Consider the following 18,150-nt stretch of genomic DNA (forward strand, 5'->3'; position numbering starts at 1 on the left):
GAATTTTAACTTACATTGAAGTTCAGGAACAAGAAACTTCAGTAAATCTTTCATTAAATCCACCAGCACCCTTCTGTATGAATAACAAAAAAGCACTTCTTTGTTGCCTTTTTCCCCCTGTCATCAGATAGTTCATCTTGTGGGTTTTACATTCAAATAAATTTTGACAACCTGAGGTACCTGTTGTAGAGAGGAATTGTGTTTCAGGCAATATATTTTCACTTATTTTATTTTTGACCATTATACTCATACATCTTAATGAGATACAAGATTGTGAGGCATGCATGCTCACATCCCCAGAATTAGCCCTTACCCAATCCCCACCCCAATTCTCTCTCCCTCCTTTTTTCTCATGCTTAATTTAGTGGTTGATTTTGATACGTTTGTTAATCATGTGCATTAGAGAATTTCCTTCTTCACCAGTCCCATCCCCTCAGGTCACATTATTTACTCATCTATAGAATCTCTTTCTTCATCTACAATCCCTCCTATGATTTATTTCTTCCTAGCTTTTGCATATTAGGAATATCATCTGATTTCTTACTTTTTGTGACTGACTAATCTCACTTAGCATAATGTCCTCCAATTCCATCCATTTCCCTGAAAATGATGTAATTGTGTTCTTCTTTATGGCTGATTAAAACTACATTATGTACATATCTCACAGTTGTGTAATCCATTCATCTGTTGATGAACATCTTGGCTGGTTCCATTGTTTGGCAATGGTGAAATGTGTAGCTATGAACATAGATATACATGCAGTAGTTTGGTAGTTTGGATTCCTTTGTTTTGGGTAGATATCCAGAAGTGGTATTGCTGGAACTACCTCCCTGATCACTGGCCTTAGGAGCACTTGCAATTTGCAATTAAAAAGTGTCATTGTTCCAGGCTGACTTCTAAATTCAAACTTTTAGAGGAAGCTGAGAAAACCTATGGACCACTGATGTGAACATCAAGTTGTATTCCCCATGACGCTTTCTTACTGCTCCTCTCTGAGATTCCCTATTTTTTAATTAAGAAGATAAAAAAATGTTCTTTAGAGAAATGCTATTTTAAGGATGGAGAGTCAAAAACAAGTAAAGACAAGTCAATATTCTAATACCATGTTTTTATGTGTTAATAATAAGTTTATGGACCAAACAGATTTATTCTGTATATTATTATAGAATACTACCATATAAATACATATTTTCATTTTCACCTTACCATCATCTTTAGTCTTATTATGAACTGAAGGTCCTCTAAAACTGTTGAAGTTAGTATTTCTCTCCTTAATTTTTCTGTCCCTTTCTCTAAAAACTCTAATTTTAGCTGGGTGTGGTAGAACATTCTTGTAATCCCAGAATTAGGGAGGCTGAGACAGGAGGATCATGGTTCGAAGACAGCCTCAGCTACTACTTAGTGAGGCCCTTTGCATCTCGGTGAGATACTGTTTCAAAATAAAGAATAAAAAATAGGTCTGAGGGTTTAGCTTGAAGGTAGAATGCCCCTGGGTTCCATCCTCAGTACTGCAAAATAAAAACAAATAATTAAATAAAAATAAAAACTCTAATTTCAGAGTTTGTTAACTAAATTCAGGCAAGAAAAGTACATACTATTATATTGCTTTATGTCTGTCATAAAATAATACTAAGTAAATTTCTTGACATTGGTAAAATTCAAATCCAAACAATCTTCCCACAGACAAGTATGTCACATGCTGACTCCATCCAGTGTTAATGTCTAACACAGTATTGAAATTTTAGTCTCATGTAGCCCATGACTCTGGGAAAAGCAGCTTTGTAATTTTACAAGCATATTACATTTTGCCTTCAACTCAAAATATATTTGTTTAAATTCATTGCTAAAACTGTGTTCCTTATGATCTTGAATAGTGGAGGAAATTATTGATTGTTGCTTTCATTGATTTCCTGAGAATAAATGTATTTCCCATCATTGAATTAAACAAATATATATATAGTTTGCCTTATCACAGAAAATGACAGAATGTATATAAATGAGCCTCATTTGGAGATAGCTTATTTTTTATTAAAATATCAGTAACAGAACAACCCAATTGCTTAAGATTAAATTCAGTGAATCTAAGTTAATGAGCTGTAGAACATCCTATTTCATAGATTAGCACTAAAAACTTGCCTGGTCTGTATCTTTTGTTCATAATCAATCTCTCTCTCTCTCTCTCTCTCTCTCTCTCTCTCTCTCTCTCTCTCTCTCTCTCTCTCTCTTTCCAGTACTCTACTAGGGATAGAAACCAGGGGCTTTCTACTTCCAAGCTACACCCCCTGTCTAATTTTTTATTTATTGTTTGTTTGTTTAAAACAGGAACTCACTGAGTTGCAAAGAGCCTCACAAAGTAGCTGAGGCTGTCCACAAACCATGATCTTCCAGTCTCTGCCTCCCAATTGCTGAGATTAAAAGCATGCACCATCATTCTGGGCTTTATCTCTCTTAATAGTGGCAGAAATTATTTTTTATGCATATTTGGGGTCTGTTGCACAAGTACATCACAGATTATATATTTAATAGGTGTGATAATATAGTGTGGTATGCATGTGTATTAGAAAAATAAATACGTCAGTCATGGATGATTTTTTATATAAAAATAACTTTTATTTTAAAAATTAATTGGTACATTGTAGTCATGTATCTTAATGGGATACAAGATGATAAGAGCATACATGGATACATCACTTTTTTAGCTTTCAGAGGGTAAGTTTTAAGTAGGCAAGCACTTTACCTGTGAGTGGCATCCCCAGCCCTACTGTTTATGTAAATGAGGGCTTTTAACTCAAAACTGTATTTAGTGTTTTCCTCAAATCTACAACCACATTTAAATAAATAAGTTTCAGCCTGCATATGAAAAGAGACAAAATAGCCCAGAAAGATAGCTATATTTCTTCAAAGAAAATTTTAATATAAACAAATTTGTATTCCTGTGCACGCATATATTATGTTTCAGTGCTATCATGGTGGGTTCTTTTCCTCAGCTCATATAAAAATAATGAGCTGGAAAACTCAGATTCACAGTTAAAATAGGACTTCTTGTAAGCAGAGAGAGTGTGTGACGGGAGCAGAATGGGGGATAATCATCATGAAGAAGGTGGCATATCCTATCACTGCCCTCTCTTTAAATCACAAACCTAATGTAGGGTCTCCTTTCCAGGTTGTAAAGCTGAGGCATCAAATACAAATGCAGATAGCAAATTCGGCATATCAAGGCCAACTCACAGAGAAAGTGTAGGGGGAATCACTAGGGAGTAGCGAGTAGGAATATGTGTAATATTTGTACGGGTGCAGCACAAAAGAGCTTTAGGTATTTTTGCACTCTTGCTTTCTTTCCTGTGCAAATATGTGATAGTCTGATATCATAAATCAAGATTTAGCCAAGTGAGAAGAAACATGGTGTCTTTTAGCACTCCCTTTTAAATTTCAAGCTATGTAATTTTCTCATTGCCATGTTGACCCAGCAGGCTATGTGTAGCCTACTTTGCAAAATATGGGATCAAACAGCAGGCTGGGAAGAGTAGGAATCATCCTGTTTTAACCTTTTAAGTGCCTGCTCTTCTTTGGAATAGGTAATTGTAAGAAATCATATATCCATTCCTGGATCATAGATAATTGATAGGTATATAATTATATATGATAATTATGTATACTTTATATATATGAAATATATATTCAGAATGCATGTATTTCCCATAAATTTTTATCTGTGTGTGTGTGTGTGTGTGTGTGTGTGTGTATACACACACACATTAAATTTTTACTATAGATTTTAAATGCCACAAGTTAATTATAGGGGGAGGAAAAAAAGCTTACAGAAGAAGGCTTGCAAATAATATTATTTCTTTCTTTCTTTCTTTCTTTCTTTCTTTCTTTCTTTCTTTCTTTCACGACTACTTGTTGGTCCTGTAGTTTATTCTTTCAATCAAATCAATCAGCTTCTTTTCCATCTTTCCATTTTCCATAGTTGTTTTTTCTGCTTCTCTCTGAATTAAGTGGTTTTATATTATTTTTTATTTTTCTGGTGGTACTGGGGTTCCTGGAAACCCTTCTACCTCCAGGCTACACTCCTAGACCTATTTTATATTTTTATTTGGAAGCAGGGTCTCTTAAGCCAGCGAGACTGACTTAGAATCTGCAGGATTCTCCTGTCTCGCCTCCCAAGCACGGGGATTACAAGCGTGCGCCACCATGCCCACCTTACATGGTTTTATTTACCTCCTCAATTATTTTTCTACTCTCAGTCATGAGAGAATTGAGTATTTAATGCTTTTTCCCCTTAATCACACTTTCAGTGTAGCAATTTCTGCATATGCTTCTCTTTAAGGAAAATATACTTAGTTCATCAATGTACCTGACATTTTTCATTGCCTAGAATATATCTAGAAATTTTATTTAAAATTATATTTTGTGTGTACACTTAATAGAAATATTTTTATTTAGTAGTTAGAAACATATATTACTAAGTTATTAAGTAATATTTATTTATTTATTTATTTATTTTTGTGGGTCTGGGGATGGAACCCAGAGGCAATTGACCTCCAAGCTACATTCCCTGCCCTATTTTTTTTTATTCTTTATTTTGAAACAGGGTCTTACTAAGATGCAGAGGGCCTCACTAAGTAGCTGAGGCTGTCCAAGAACTGCGATCCTCATGTCTTAGCCTCCCGAATGCTGGGATTACAAGTGTACGCCACCACACATGGCCTTAAGTGATATTTAAAATAATTATAACTTTTATATATACTTTTATCTTTGCATTGTAATTTTACATCACACTGAGATATAGTGTGATAGTAACATATATACACACAATACTTGTATTTTTATCACAAACTCACCTCACTTTATTTTCTTCTCTGTACATGTCATTAAGTGTTTTATACTTAACTAAGATTTTCCATTTACATAACAGGACTGTGCTGGTTACTGGGGATACAAATTTGAAATAACATGGCTTTGACCTTTGAAGATGACAGCCTAATTTCCTAGAAATAGAAAACAAGAAAAATGCATGGAGTATTCCTAGTAGTAGACCAGAACATCTTTTTGTTTTCATTTTTATTTTATTTTATTTTATTTTATTTTTTATTTTTTTCCAACGCCCAATTGTCCTTTATTAAATCACTTATAATATCCAAATCACCATTCTCCCTCTTTATGTATACCTTTACAGAAGCATATTTATTTTTATTTATTTATTTATTTATTTTATTTATTTTATTTATTTATTTATTTTTTTAATTTTATTTTATTGGTGCACTGTATTCATACATCATAGTGGGATACAAACTTTTGTAGACATACATGCACACATCGCCCAGTCAGCCCCCACCCGATCCCCACCCCATTCTCTCCCCATCCCTCCTTCCCATGCTTGGCTTAGTGGTTGACATCTAGTATTATAGCAATTTATCCAAAATTAAAAATGATAATCTCACATAACAGTTTCATTTGTCTGATACCAAGCGTTTGATGATTTAAAGATAGCATTTCAATATTTCTTTTTGCTTTCTTTCTTACTAGAGCATATTTTTTTCTGTTTTTTTAGGTGAAACTATCATATATTTATATATTTATTTTTCAGAAAAAAAATCTATCCTAATATGGAATATGAATTCTAGATACCCAAAACGATCTTGAAAAAGAACAAAGCTAGCAGATATATATTTTCTGATTTCAAACCATATAAAGCTACAATAATTGAAACAGTGTAGTACTGTTCTAAAGGCAGATATATAGACCATTGGAGTTAAATACAAGCCTAGAGCTAAATTCTTCCCTATATTGTCAAGTTATTTTTGACAAGGTTTCCACGAACATTTGGTGGTGGAAATAATAATCTTTTAACTAAATATTGTTGAAAAATAATAATTACATGGAAAAGAATAAAATTGGACCTTTACCTAATCCCATATACAAGTATTAACTCAAAATAGATAAAAGACCTAAATATAAATCTTAAGACTATAAACTTTTAGGAGAAAATCTGGGTCATAAAACCTCACAACATTGAAATTGGCAGTGATTTCTTGGATATGATTTCAATGGCACAGGCAACAGAAGAATATACAAACTCCCTAAAAAATAAAATATTGTATATCCAAAGACAATGTAAACAGAGTTAAAAGTTACTAATAGAATTGGATAAAATATTTCCAAATGCTATATCTGAAGGTATATTAATATTCCAACTAGAAATCCTAAAAATTAACAACAATAAAGGCAAACAATACAACTTAGAGATAGGTAAAAGACTAACATAAATAATGAATCTCCACAGATAACCAATCTTAGTTGTCTGTTGGATGGAAACTCTTGTTTCTCTGGTTCTGGTGAGTGTTACCTATTTCTTCTTTGTAGTTAATCTCTTTGAGTATTTTCTCTAGCGCTGGTTTTGAAGACATAAATTCCATCAGTTTCTGTTTGTCATGGAAGCTTCTTATTTTGCCATCTAATTTGATAGAAAGTTTTGCTGGATAGGAAATTTTTGGCTGGAAGTTTTTTTCTTTCAGAGTTTGGAATATGTTACTCCAAGCCCTTCTGGCTCTCATGACTTGGTTTGGGAAGTCTGGAGTGATTCTAATTGGTTTGCCTCTGAATGTCACTTGGCCCTTTGTTTTTGTTGCCTTTAAGATTCTCTGCTTGGCTTCCACATTGGTCATTTTGACAATTATATGGCGTGGGGATCCTCTTCTCCGATCCTGTCTAAGGGAGTTCTATAAGTTTCCTGGATCTGTGTATCAACCTCTTGCTCTATATTTGGAAAATTTTCTGCTATTGACTTCCGGGAAGATGGCGACCGAGAAAAGCGGGGCTTAAGAGTCCCGCTAACAACCAATCTCCATTACCACAAAAAGAGCGCCTTTCATAGCCAGAAAACACCATCACCAGAAAAACAAAAAAACCCACCAGGATCCAGAGAGAAAGCGGACTGAGAACAGAGCTCAGGGCCACAGAGGAGACACACGCGCCCGAGGACGCGGCAGCAGCGCCATACTACCGGCGGCAGCGGCGAACTCAACGGACGGCTACAGCAAGCCAGGAGAGCCGCTGCGGAACAGCCAGGTGGGATCTTTCGGCGCAGACAGCATTTAAAGCTCCCAGTGGCTGAGCTCAGCACACGCTGCAGGGATTCAAAGTGGAAATCAAAACCAGAGAAGAAAAAATACGCCAGCCTCATGGCCGAGGGCGTGGCAGAGGCGCCATATTGCCACCGGCGGCGGCAGCAGCAGTGAATTCACCGAGTCCAGTACAGCTACATCTGCGTACTCAAGAACAGTGAGTCAAATTGCGGGCCACAGAGGAGAAATCGCAGTATTGGGCCTCCTGAGACTTGACCAGTGAGGGAGTGGTGGTGGCAGAGATATCACACCATAGGAGAATGTGCAACCTGGCACCCCCCATAGTTTAAAGCAGCCTCTATCGACTCCCTGGGTCGGAGACTTTGTGATACAACCCAGTAAAGGAGTAGTGGGGTCTGAGATAATACAGACTCGAGATCCAGAGCACCTTAAGTGAAGCCATAGTGACCCAAGGGAAGAACCCAGAGAAGGCACAAACCTCCGAAATCATGGGAAAGAGGAATAACACTGGAGTAATGAATGTGCACAACCCCACAACATCAGAACCTGATAAAACAGAAAATCAGAGATTTCTAGAAGATCAAATCAGAAAAATAACTGTAGAAATAATAGAGGTGCTTCGAAAAGAACTCAGAGAGAGTCAAAAGGAGATAAAGGATGCAATTAATGAAGTAAAGGCCTCAATTCAAAGCACAAACAACCGATTAGACCACATGGGGAACAGAATCTCGCTCTTAGAAGATGAGCAATCCAAAAATGAATGCATAGTTTCTAATCTAGAAAAAAATATTCAACAGCAGGAATCTGACATTGAAGAAATATGGGCCCATCTTAAGAGAGCTAACCTAAAGAATAATTGGAATAGAGGAGGGAAAAGAAAGTGATACCAAAGGGATTAACAATCTCTTCAAGGAAATATTTTATTTATTTTTTAATTAATTTATTTTTTAAATTGGTGCATTGTAGTCATATATCAATCACATTGGAGTACAAGATTTGAGAGGATATACAAGCACACATCATCCAATTAGCCCTCCTCCAGCCCCCATCCCATTCCCTCCCCCTCCCTCCATCCCACACTTCTTTGGTGATTTACTTTGATACATTTGTTTATGTACCTCCTGCGTTTTAAAGAGGCTCCGTCCTCCAGTATTACATACCCTCTGATTGGTCACATCAGTGGCTTCACTATAGGGCCCTTTCTATAGCTCAACCTCTTCCTGTTGCCCTTTTCCTCCTAGTTATTGCTGATTAAGAGAAGCGTCTGATTTATATTTTCTGCGATATTTCTCTGTGCATGCTGCGTTGCAAGTACCAATCCCACTCTTGATGGTCCCAGTAGTGGCCTGGCTACTCAGTGGACTGATCCAGACCTCGCTGGCTCAAGCAGCGGCCTTGCCTCATGGGAGGCCCCAGTTCTGGTCTCGCTGGCCCCTGAACCGGTCTAACCCCTAAGCTGGCTTTGGTCCCAGCCTTGGAGGCTGTAGGAGTGAACTTGCCTCACGCCAGGCTCCGATGCTGGCCATTGGCCCCTGCACCGGTCTAACCCCTTGGCAGGATTCCAATCCCGGCCTCGGAGGCCCCAGCACCAGCCTAGCCTCATGGCAGGCTCCAATGCCGGCCTCGTTGGCCCCAGCACCAGCCTAACCCCTCAGCAGGCTCCAATCCCGGCCTTGGAGGCCCCAGCACTGGTCATGCCTCAAGGCAGGCTCCGATGCCGGCCTCGCTGGCCCCAGCACCGGCCTAACCCCTCGGCAGGCTCTTATCCTGGCCTCGGAGGTCCCAGTACCGGCCTTGCCTCACGGCAGGCTCCGATGCCGGCCTCGCTGGCTCCAGCACCGGCCTAACCCCTCAGCAGGCTCTTATCCTGGCCTCGAGGCCCCAGTACCGGCTTTGCCTCATGGTAGGCTCCTATGCCAGCCTCGTTGGCCCCAGCACCAGCCTAACCCCTCAGCAGGCTCCAATCCCGGCCTCGGAGGCCCCAGCACTGGTCATGCCTCACGGCAGGCTCCGATGCCAGCCTCGCTGGCCCCAGCACCAGCCTAACCCCTCGGCAGGCTCTTATCCTGGCCTCAGAGGCCCCAGTACCGGCCTTGCCTCAAGGCAGGCTCCGATGTCAGCCTCGCTGGCCCCAGCACTGGCCTAACCCCTTGGCAGGCTCCGATCCCGGATTTGGAGGCCCCAGCACTGGTCATGCATCAAGGCAGGCTCCGATGCTGGCCTCGCTGGCCCCAGCACCGGCCTAACCCCTCAGCAGGCTCCGGTCCCATCCTCGGGGGCCCCAACACTGGCCTTGCCTCATGGCAGGCTCCGATGCCGACCTCGCTGATACCAGCACCAGCCTAACCCCTCAGCAAGTTCCGGACCCGACCTCGGAGGCCCTAGCACAAGCCTTGCCTCATGGCAGGCTCCAATGCCGGCCTCGCTGGCCCCAGCATCGGTCTAACCCCTCTGCAGGTTCCAATCCTGGCCACGGAGTCCTCAGTAGTGGCCTTGCCTCAGAGCAAGCTCCGATGTCGGCCACTGGCCCCGGCGCCTGCCTAACCCCTCAGCAGGTTCCGATCACTGTCTCTGTGGTTATTATTTCAAAGGTTCCAGTTGTAATGTATCAGATCTCTGCCTCCCCCGAATATTGGCCACTGGCATTGCCACTGCCTCCACCGTTTCAAATCCTTCCCAGGCTCTTTTTCCACTCTGAATGTTGTCCAGTGTTCCTAAGCATGCGTGATGGTAGCATTCGACATTTGGTGTAATTTCTCCAAAAAAATAAAGTTGGTAAGATCCGGTTTCTGCTTCTCCTGAATACAAGTCTCCACCACCATCGCGGAGAACTCTTTCAACACCGCATTTCTCCTTGGTCTCCGCTAAACTCTCTCCTTATATGTGATGTCTGAGATTCTTAACAATATAGAGAAATAGCAGTCCTCTTTCACGGGGAATTTTTCCATAAGTTCCAGTGCATTTAGATAAGTTTTGTCTGCATCTCCAGTGTCCTGGCATCCATAATGGCTTTCTTACCTCCTCTCCGATACTTTTCTTTATCTTTTTCTGTTCTGGGCCCGGTTTCTCCAGGGGTCTGGCGTGCTACTCGCAGTTCGGCCTGGGGCCCAGAGTCCCGCGACCCGGGCCCCAGCTGGCATGCCCCGCGCGCGACCCCTGCCCAGAACCCAGCATCTTACTGGGCCTGGTTTCTCCAGGGGTCTGGCGTGCTATGCGCAGTTCGGCCGGGACCCTGAATCCCGCGACCCGGGCCCCAGATGGCGTGCCCTGTGCTCGACCCCCGCCCAGAACCCAGCGTCTTACTGGGCCTGGTTTCTCCAGGGGTCTGGCGTGCTACTCGCAGTTTGGCCTGGGGCCCAGAGTCCCGCAACCTGGGCCCCAGCTGGCGTGCCCTGCCCACGACCCCCACCCAGAACCCAGCGTCTTACTGGGCCTGGTTTCTCCAGGGGTCTGGCGTGCTATGCGCAGTTCGGCCCGGGGCCCCTTTTATTTTATTTTATTTTATTGTTTAGAATTCTAAATATTCAAGTAGTTTTGACTGATGACAAATACTAAGAAGATATATATATATATTTCTACATGCACATGAGATGTTGTATTTATGTTTTTGTTAAGACATAATGTATTTTTTATTTAAGATGTTTCTGCAAACAGGCCAATGATGAAGCTAATCTCTTTTTTGTTTTGTATAAAATGATCTTAACTACTGTAGAAACAACTAAATCAGTGACAATTAAGTTCATTGATTCATGTAGCAGATGATTGTGACCTGAGCTATGTTGCAAAAAATGAAAGTATGCTAAGTGTGGTGGTGCTCCTCTGTAATTCAAGAAAGCTGAGAAAGGAGTATCAAACGTTTGAGGCTAATTTCAGTAATTGTAAAACAAAATCCTTATCAACTTTGCAAGACCCTGTTTCAAAATAAAATAGAGTTGGGGGTAATGACTTAGATATAGGATGCTCCTGGGTTCAATTCATAGTACCAAAAAAAAAAAAAAAAGGAGGAAATGAAATTTCAGATGTCTCTCAAGATAAAATGATAAAATAAGAGTAACACTCAGAGCTTAATTGCATTCATTCACTGTGTAAGGAAAGGAAAGGTTTTAAAGAGAAAGCCAAATACATTTGTTTCCAACATTGTCAATTTTGGGTGTCTGTCATAAAACACAATATTTTTCTTCAGTATTCAAAGAAGACATATGAATTGAGACATTTGATTTAACATTATAAACAGAAATGACAATTAAAACTTCAAAGTAGATATTATTTGAAGGGACTGTGTAAGTTTCTAGAAACAGAAATATACTCCCACAATAGCAAAATAAGAAAGCATAAAAGAACAAAAATTTATTACCATATTTTTCTGTTTTCTTAAGGTAGATTTATTTTTCCCTTTTTATATTTTGTATTGGTGCATTGTACTCATACATCTTGATGGGATAAAAGATGGTGAAGACATACATGCACACATCACCCAATTAGCCCTTACCTAATCCCTACACCATTCCCTCCCCCTCCCTCCTTCCCATGCTTGGCTTAGTGATTGACTTTGATGTTTAAGTACATCATGTGCTTTAGAGTTTCCCTCTTCCCCCTCCTATCCCCTCAGTTAGGTTGCCTTATTTGCCCTATTGAATCTTCTTCTTAAGATAGATTTAGAGGGAGTCACTGAGTAATTTTTTTAAAAAATGTTATGGAATGCCAAGTAAGTTTGAGAATCTATGGAAGAGATGAGCACCATAAAGAACAGTACACATGAGTAATAACTTTGAGTCTGTCCTGTTCATAATCTAAGGATGGGATATTTATGGTAAAAGTTCATATATTCCACTTATCTATCATTGAGATAATTGCAATTATGTATTTAAGATGAAAACCATGGATTTTCTATATCTATTTTTATTTTATTTTTTACTTAAGAAATATGAGGTATATTTTTATACTTATATTACATGAAGTAAATTATACTTTTGTTGGTTCATCATAGCCTCACATCACCTATATTTTACAGTGATAGTGATGTAAATGCACGCAGCATTTGGTGAGTTGGGGATGAGATTATAAAAGAAAAATATGCATGTGACTGTGTTTATTTAGAATCATAAATACTCCAGTGGTTTGCTGAAACTGGTTCACACCACCCTTTAAAGGGTGACTGTTGAATCATTGGAATTGGTTCTACTCAACTGGTAGACAAAGTCATTGTTAAATATTAATTGTACACAATAATTGTACATAATAAATTATATGAAAAGTAATGCCATAAATACACCAGTTTACTATGCATTCCCATTATCTATGCTCCTGAGACTATTATGCCTTTTAAATCTTTATAATGGAAATAATATATAATGGTGTGCTACTGAATATTGAAGTATAGCTCATTTTCAGTGACATCTTATTGGACAACTGAAATTGATACCTTCAAATTTTAAAATTATTATAAATGTGATTCTTAACTATTATGGAAAAGGCAATGTTGCAAGCTTTTTAATGATATCAATACCCCCTTATTGATGAATTTTAAGATCAGGTCCACTAAAAGACATTAGGTAAGACAAAGAAAAATAAATAACAAAATAGTATTAGATCCAATTATTATTAAAATCCATCAATATTGTCATTGACATTATTATCATCATCATTATGAATATTTTGCCACTTAGAAAAGAATACAATAAATGTTATACATGGATTTATACACTTATTCATCCAAAACTTTAGAGACTATCATCGGTCTTATTTTATAGGTAAAATATTTGAAGCTTATTAAATTTATGCAAATTACCCTAAGTCATGGCCTTTGTAAATGGCAAAGTCCAGACCTCCAAGTTACCTATATGTTATAATTTAAAAGCCGGGCTTGGTGGCGCACGCTTGTAATCCCTGTGCTTGGGAGATGGAGACAGAAGGATCAAAGCCACCCACGCTGACTTAAGAGACTACTGTTTCCAAATAAAAATATAAAATAGGTCTGGGAGTGTAGCCCGGAGGTAGAAGGGTTTCCAGGGACCCAAGTACCACCAAAAATAAATAAATAAAATAATTTAATATTTTTTTTCTATTCAAATATGTGTTAAAATACATTTCCAATGTAACATTATTATGGAGAGTAGTCATAAGAAGGAAATTGATTCCTGGTAGCTATGCCCTTATAACTTCAATTAGGTTCCCTCGTAAAAGAAGGTAATGGAGAAAACCTGCCCTTTGGTTCCCTTCTGTCCTTTTTACCATGAGGACACAGCATTCTTCCCTTCCAGAGGAGGCAAGAACAAGAGGTCATTTTGGAAGCATAAACACTATGCTGCCCCAAGCCCAGAACTGTGATAAACAAATTTCTATTTATAAATTATGTATTACTTTGTTAAAGTAGCATAAACATTCTGAGATGCCAGATTCCTGGGAGCCTATGTTACATCACAAACAACCTCAAATTTAGTAGTGGAGAAAGTTCATTTTATTATAGTTTAAGATTTGGGGGGTCAGGGATTAGAACATGGTTTATCTTTGATTTAGAATGACTAAGACTACAGTTAGGAAGACTTAAATGACTAGAAGCTAAAATTGTCCAGAATCTTCAATCACATGTGTGAGGATTAGACTGAGATAACCCAAAGAACAGATTTTCCAGGGGCTATATACAAAAAATATCTACTCACAAACTATTCTTGCACTTTAGATTTCCTCAAAGAATGGAAACCTCAAGTTAGAAAGATTATTTTCTTGGAAAACACAAGACTAATTAAAGAGGATTTGGAAGCATCACACTATTTCTTTTATCATTTCTAGTGCTCAAAGTGGGCACAAGCCTTCCTAGATTTCAAAAATGGGACCTACATCACAAATCCTGATTGAAGAATTATCAAGAATACATGACTATATTTTTTTGTGGCACTGGGGATGGAACCCAGGGGCTTCTACCTCTGGGCTACACTCCCAGACCTAATTTTTATATTTTATTATAAACAGGGTCTCACTAAGTTGCTGAGAGCCTCACTAAGTAGCTTAGGCTGGCTTCGAACCTGTGCAATCCTCCTGTTTCTGCCTCCCAAGCACTGGGATTACAAACATGTGCCACCACGCCTGACTATGGCTCTATTTTGAAACCTCAAGAACCAGGTTTATTTTTTAATTTCACTTTTATAATTTTTTGATGCATTAATGGAGGCATGCATGCACACATAAAGATAGAGAACAATTGCAATTTAGGTGCCTGGTAATTACAATGTGACAGAAAGATGCTGAATCCTTATATGTATTTACAAAACCAGTATGATTACATCTTCACAAATTTTGTACTGACATATTTCTTGGCAGAAATATAATCCTGAATATTGTCATTAGAAAAACTATTGATTGCCTTTAATGAATTAAAATATTTTATCTATTATAATGAGATCCAGTGCATCACTTTCTGAATAAGGAGTTCATGTGTCATGAAACTAAGAAAATGCACTTGACATTTTTTATGCCTATGTATTGATTAAAACAACTACTTGAAGCTTGCCAAATATTTAGGCCTCTATCATGTATAATATTTTAAATGTTTGTAGAAATATAATTCCATATATATGTTTGACAATTTATTTGAAAAACAAATTCAACTATTTTGTTCTGTTGTTTAGAAAATATTAGTTTAGATCAAATAGAACAGAATATTTAAAAAGTTTTAACATTTTCTTACTAATGGGGGAAAACATATGACTGGACATCGTAAATTTATTGTTTAAATATTTTTCTCCTTGGGTAGAATAAAAATGTATGTCAAATTTGGTAGACTCTTACAAAAATCAAGTCTAGAAAATTGTTCACGAATATATTTGGAGTAGTCATAACAGCAATTGAACAATAAATAGAGTTAATATATGTGATCTTATTAAATAGCCTAAGAGTTCAAAATTTATAAATCTCATTAAAGTTAGGAAAGAAAAATAACCTGAATAGAAGGCAACAAGATTTCATTTCTTGGGGAGTTCTGCCTCGCAGCTATACCTCCAGTCTTATTTTATTTTTTTAAAGCATAATCTACCTAAGTTATAATGTGCTTATTGCCTAAAATCTGCAATCCCCTATCTTCGACTACCAAAATTTGGAATTACAAGTGTGTGCTAGCATATATGGTCATCTAGTTTAATTCTATTTTTTATTTGATAGTGGAGATTGAACCCAAGCGTATTCTACTTCCAAGTTATACCCTTCAGTCATTTATTATTATTATTTTATTTTGAAACAGAGTCTTACTAAGTTATATAGGGAATAAGTTTCTAAGGCTGGCCTAGAACCTACAATTCTCCTGTCTTAACCGGTCTAATCTAATTCTTAATAATACACATAAACTTGTTCTTTTATTTTATGGATTCATCTGAAATGTCAATTCTGTTGTGAATTTTTAAGTTTCTAGGTTACATAAGCATTTTTGTTGTGTTTATGTGGCATTTTATATATTTTATTGATGTATTATAGTCTAACATCAAATTGTAGTTCTTTTGGGGCATATTATAAAAAATCAACCTGTTAGCTCTGAATTCTGTAGGAGGGTTATAAATAAATAACTTTATAAGTTTTCATTTTATCATGAGCACTCAAAAAAGTAGACTCTGACAAAATAATATGTATTTCATGATCAATATGTTGAATGGAAGCTTATTATCAATGTCTGTGAACTAATCTTGTACATGGTAAAAATAAATTGTCATCAGTTTTAAGGATTGTGTGTCATATGTGTGTGTGGTGTGTGTGTATATATGTGTGTGTAAGTGTGTGTGTGTGTGTGTGTGTGTGTGTGTGTGTGTGTGTGTTTAAGGAGATGGGTAAACCATATTATTATGCTTTATGCTTTACATTGGATCATACGTTTCATCAAATATAACACAGTGGTATGACTTAACTTTTAACTAAATTGAATTGAATTAGCTGAAGAATGATAAACTGTGAGAATATGTATCTTAGTTTCTTTGTTCATTAATATATCTCAACATTCAAGACTGAAGAAAAACATAGAAATTGCTTAATAGCCACTGTATCCATGAATGGATGAATGAATTAATGGATTAAAAGGACATGTGAATTACTTCTACAAAAAAATTCAAATTCAAATTACCATGTTCTCTACTTTTAAATTATCTTTTGATATATAATAATGCTTCCAAAAAATTATGACATATAAACTTGCCTATTTGATGAAGTTTCTTTTGAAATTCTCATATAATTGTGTTATTACTTATTATATTACCTAATACATCAATTTACTTTGAGCATTTTTTAAATATATAGGCATGATTTACAGTCTTGTAACTTTTTTAATTTTCATAAAATATCACCAATGGAATTAGAAAATTATTTTTTGTGGCATGATTTAAATTTATAACCTCTGCTGGCTATGGTGGAACACACCTGAAATCCTAGTACTTGGAAGGCAATAAAACAAAAACAAGAAAAGGGGGATCAAAAGTTTGAGGTCAACCTCAAAAAAACTTAAAAACATAGCCTTAACAACTTTTATGTTTCGAAACACAAAGATATCCTGTTTCAAAACAAAAATAAATAAATAAATAAATAAATAAATAAATAAATAAATAAATAAAAAGACCTGAGTGAGTAGCTTGGTGGTAGAATACCCCTGGATTTAATCTCCTATAACAGAGAAAAAAGGAAGAAAAGAAAAGAAAAATATCTTAGCTAAATATTAGGTTTTAGCACAAATGTTTTATGTTTTATGCATAAATTTTCTTATTTTCTACAAGTAGATGAACTAAATATTTAATTAATTATAGAGAAATTGAGAATAAGAAAACTTAACCTCTTATTAGGGGTTGGACCAAAATTAAAGAGTTAAAATTTGTTATAAGGGCTATCTGAAAACCTACAGCTCCTGTATCTGTGCCCTGCTGTATTGACTCATCAGGCCAGAACACTTAGGTGGTTCAGAATGGGAGAAAAAAATCAATTCCAGCAGATGTGTTTCACTTGGTCTTCCAATTGCAAAGAAATAAACAACCATTGAGTAGAAAATAAAATAGCTAAGCTGTTAGAATTTAAAAAGTCAATACACGAGGCCGATCTATGTCATAATGACTGGTTATTTTCAACTCTTCTCTAAGCACCAACCTCTTGAGAAATATATCAGAAAAACATAGTATCAGACTTTATGTCTCATACCAGTAGTTCATATATTCCTTTTGTTTTTGCATTGCTCATCTGTTATTGAGTACATAATGTGCTATAATCAGGCACATGCATATTAAAATATTTTAAATGCTTTACTTTGTGTATTATAATTATGCATCATAGTTAGATGCACACTGATAGAAACATGCATGCACATAGCATTTGGTATATTTTATTCCTCATCCAACTCGCATAACTCCTCTGTCCTCCTTGTACATGTTAGTGAAATTGGGAATGATATCTTCATATACTGACGTAGCATTATTTGAACTATTTCCTTCCTCAATCCTTTTCCCATTACCATCTTCCTCCTCCAATCCCCTTGTACTATTCTTGTTTCATATACTTTTGTTGAGGCATTGTAATTATATATTAAAGTAAGGATCAAAGTGATAGAAATAAATATGCACACAGAAGTTATATCCTTCAGATCCCATACTGCTTCCTCTATATGTCATTAATATGGTAGTAATAACCTCATACATTAACAAAGCATAATTTGAACAGTTTTCTTCATCAGGTCTTCATTTTCTCCTTTCCAACTACCTCCCTCTATCTTTCACTATTTTGTCTCTCTCCTCATTTGTCTGAAGACAATTTTGTTTTCTATTTCTTCTGTAGCTACCATATGTAAAAAAAAAAAATATGGCTGTTGACTTTCTGAGACTAGTTGAATTCACTTGGTATATTTTTAGTGCTAATATTTTCATGCAAATTACATAATTTTGTTGTACTTTGAGTAAAATTCCATTCTGAATATATATGTATGTGTGTATATATATGTATATATATATTTTTTTTTTCTTCATTCATGTCATGATGGATGATGGACATCTGGTTTCCTCTCATAATTTGTTATTGTGAATACTGCTATGATAGACATGGACACACTTAT

General features: G+C 36.9%; 1 protein-coding gene across 2 annotated transcripts in view; it reads left to right on the plus strand.

Annotated features, from left to right (window-relative positions):
- The window catches only part of LUZP2 (leucine zipper protein 2), a gene marked incomplete at both ends in the record, with an annotated part of 495,487 nt that overhangs the window by 437,350 nt on the left and 39,987 nt on the right, over nt 1-18,150 (plus strand). The window lies entirely within an intron of this gene.

Source organism: Muscardinus avellanarius, assembly GCF_963383645.1.
Source record: "Muscardinus avellanarius genome assembly, chromosome: 1".
Taxonomy (NCBI): Eukaryota; Metazoa; Chordata; class Mammalia; order Rodentia; family Gliridae; genus Muscardinus; species Muscardinus avellanarius.